The sequence below is a fragment of the Trichechus manatus genome, unplaced genomic scaffold, assembly GCF_000243295.1.
Source record: "Trichechus manatus latirostris isolate Lorelei unplaced genomic scaffold, TriManLat1.0 scaffold00048, whole genome shotgun sequence".
Taxonomy (NCBI): domain Eukaryota; kingdom Metazoa; phylum Chordata; class Mammalia; order Sirenia; family Trichechidae; genus Trichechus; species Trichechus manatus.
This window is the reverse complement of record NW_004443984.1, coordinates 17,505,856-17,509,722: the sequence shown is the minus strand read 5'-3', so window position 1 is coordinate 17,509,722 and position 3,867 is coordinate 17,505,856.

The window sequence follows — 3,867 nt, the reverse complement described above, 5'->3', positions numbered from 1 at the left end:
GCTGGCGTTGGCCAAGAGGTGGTTTGGTGCTTGCTGCTTCTTCTCCCTCCTCTCTGGGTTCCCTCGTGTGGCCTTTGTCCGTCTCTGTCTACCAGCTGCCCCGCACCTCCTCTTTTTATAACACCCCCAGCTCTCTGAGAGCACTAGAGGGATGGAACCCTCCCCATTCTGTCACTTGCAGCGATAAAGCAGCTGAGTGAGGAGCCAGCAGAAGATGCCCTTTTAAAGTTATCAGCCCAGCGGAGTTTGTCCCAGCCCCTCTGCCTTGAGCAGCCCCAGCAACCCCCCAGACCCTCGGCTGCAAGAGCCACATTCTTGCTGATTGGCCTCAAGAGGCTCCCACTTCAAAGGTGTGAGAAGAGCAAAAAAGAGTCCTTGGTTATCTCACAGTGATGCCTCAGGATTCTTTCTTCTCAGCAACCGGACCCATGCAGGGAAGCGAAGGCTGGCGGTTGGCCGGTGCCCAGCTCCCCCAGTTGGTTTGTGGTTCAGCTGGCAGGGGCTCCAAATAAGGGCGGGAGAGGAGGAAATGGCAGGCAGCCGGCAGCTCAGGACAAATCAGTCCAGATGCTCAGGCTGGCCTCACACCTGACTCATGAGCCAGCGTGGCAGACCTCCGGCCTCCATCTGAGACAAAACCACCCCCACTCCTGATAGTCTACTCTCAGCAGTCAGGTGAAAAGGGGGCTATTTTTTAGAGTATTAAATCATCCAGGAACCCAATGTGATGAAGGTTCCAGGAATTCAGCTCCCAAATATAAACACCAAGAAAAGTTTGGGGAATCAGTCATTCCTCTCCCAAACTCTGCCTCCTTCCCATGCCCCAGGATCCTGTTCAAGGTGTTGAGGGAGGTAGGAGCTTAGAGGATGCTGGTGGTTTTAGTTCTTCACCTTACTGTTTACAGAAGCTCAGACTTGTTGAGTTTGAAGCTTGTAATGGCCTCCCATCCTTTCCAGGAAAGATTTGATGGCTGATGCAGTGAGGTGGGAGGCAAATGTGATATACACAGTTGCGCTTTATGTCCCCCATGTCCTTCTCCAATGCCAGGCAAGTGACTGAACCACTTAAAACCTCAATTTTCCTGAACCCCAAAGATAAATAGGCAGCGAGACTGTCCACATTTAATGAGTGGCCCCCATTTGCTAAGTGCTGAACTCAACTTTAGTATACTATTCAATGCAATGCATGTTGTTGTATTTAGCTGTTGTAGGGTTGACTCTGGCTCATGGCGACCCCAAGCGCTACAGAAAGAAACATTGCCCATTCCTGCACCATCTTCATGATCATTAGTATACTTGAGTCCATTGTTGCAGCCACCGTATATTTTGAGTGCCTTCCAACCTAGGGGCGCATCTTCCAGCACTATATGGGACAATATTCTGTTGTGATCCATAGAGTTTTCATTGGCTCATTTTTGGAAGTAGATCACTAGGTCTTTCTTCCTAGTCTGTCTTAGTCTGGAGATTCCACTGAAATCTACCCATCATGGGTGACTCTGCCAATATTTGAAATACCAGAGACATAGCTTGTAAACAAGCTTGGCGTCACAGAAACATGCAAGCCACCATTGTACAACAAACTGACAGACAAGTGGCAGTGCATACTGGAAGAAAAAACGCCAAAACTGAGGGGTTGAGAAACCTGCATTGTAGCCCAAAAACAAACCAGTTGCATAAGTCTTTCAGACCTCCATTTCGTCATCTAAAAGATGAGGAAAATGTAAAAAGTTGCCCTGCCTACCTCACAGGGCTGTTATGAAGCTCAAGCAAGCTAACACTTGAGGTGATATATAAATTGTAAGGGGGTAATACTGATTGTCTTTTATTTATCAGTTACAATGAGCTGGCACTCTGCTGACAGCTTGATGTGGATTATTTGATATTCATCACCATCCCCAGGAGGTGGGTAATATTCTTCCCATTTGCAGAGAGCCAGAACTGGGACTTGGGGAGATTATGTCACTCACCCAAGGCCATGTCACTTGTCCAACTGGCAGAACCAGGATTTGAACCACAGGTCAAACACTTACGCCCATGATGTTAACCCATTTCAGATATACTGCTGCCTCTTAGCATGATGGCTCATGAACAAGCCCTTTGGGTGCATTTCCTGATTAAATGCTCCCCACCCCCACCCCCTTAATCTCTCCCATTATCCTGAGCAGCTCCTGCCTCCTACTGCCCCTGGGCCTGTAGCTTTGTGTGTGGGACAAATCTCTCTGTGTGTGGCTGCTCTCTCCTTTTGGACTGTCTTAAAGAAAGGGCTCATCCAGTCCCCGTGATTTGTTTACATACCTAACACCAATCAGAATGTTCCTTAGGAGCTCGAATAGCAAGACTTCAACTCACTTACTTTGGACAAGTCATCAGGAAAGACCAATCAGTAGAAAAGGACATCTACTTGATGAAGTACAAGGCCAACAAAAACAAGAGAAACCCTCAATGAGATGGATTGACGGAATAGCCTCAATGATGGACTCAAACATACCAACGATCATTAAGATGGCGCAGGACCAGGCAATACATAAGGTCACCATGAGTCGGAGCCAATTCAACAGCAACAAACAACATGGAAATTCAGCAAATGTGTGCTGAACAACCAGCTCTGTCCTGGCCAGATCCCTCCCCAGCTGCACTCACTCTGTAATTGACCAGGGGGAGAGGCTGTTATGCCATGAAAAGGCAGGACATCAGGACAGTTGCTGGCCAGAGGTCCCCACAGGTGTGCAGGATGATTATATTCTAAGACGAGAGGAAAAAGGGGTCCTCTTCAGCAAGCTTGAGGGTTTGGGAAACATATCTGGCTCAGCCAAACTCAACTTGGCATCTGAAATGGGCCACAGTTCTGAGTAGGAACTCTGGAGGCCAAAAACCGCTGTACCCCGATGAGCCCCTGAAATGTGTTCATAGCATAATTGCTCGGCTGGCAGGGTTATTATTAGCAGAGAGGATCCAGCATGAAGCCACGCTGGGGGGAGCTGATGCCACGTGCGTCACACAGCCTGTCTCCTGGAGATGCCCTTTGAGATAGGCCTTTGATGGAGAAAGACTTCCTGGCCGGCATCAAGGAGGCCAGTAGTCTCTCCGCCATGGCTCGGCCAATCTGAGGGCCACACGGCTGCTCCACCCTGAGCCACTTCTGAAGCCCATAGGAGCCTGTAGGTGGCCCACGGTGAAAAAGAAGTCTCGTCCAAGTTTCCAGAAAGAGAATTTCAGAATTTGCTCTCTTCCTTTTATTGCAGTCACTTTTCTGCTTCTAGAGTGTGACACAAGCGTCATTTGTCGAGTTTCTTCTCTTAGCCAGATTGTGTGTTTATGTGTGTGTAAGTTTTATTTTGTTTTTGTTTTTTTTCCCCAAGAGAAAGGACATTCAGGTTCCCTGCCCTGAGGGTCTTCATAGAACCAGCAGAGCCACCTTTCAGGGCCCAGAGAAAACAGAAAAATCCTCAAACGCACTGATCATCCCCATTAAAGCTTTTGATGTCAGGCTGAAATGGAAAATGGCTTCAAGTAACATTTCTCTTCACTTCCATGCCCTGCTCAACTTCGGGGTGTGTGTGAAGGGGTAGAGGAAGGGGTGTTTGGAAGCCAGTCTGTAGAAGTAAGAGAGAGAAAAAAAAGCAAAAGACACGGAAAATCAGATCCACCCTCCACCCCCACCTCTAGCTGAAGAATCAAAAGGCTTTGTTTATTTCCTTATCATGGGACAGAAGTAGTCTTAGTCATTTGAGAGAATGAGCATTGCAGATGGGTGGGAGAATCCAGAATCTAGGCTTCTCCAGTTTCTAGCCCAGAGTTTGGTCTCACAACCTCCCATGGGAATGTGGGGGTTGCTGCGGGGAGCCATGGGGTCCCAGCGATGGCACA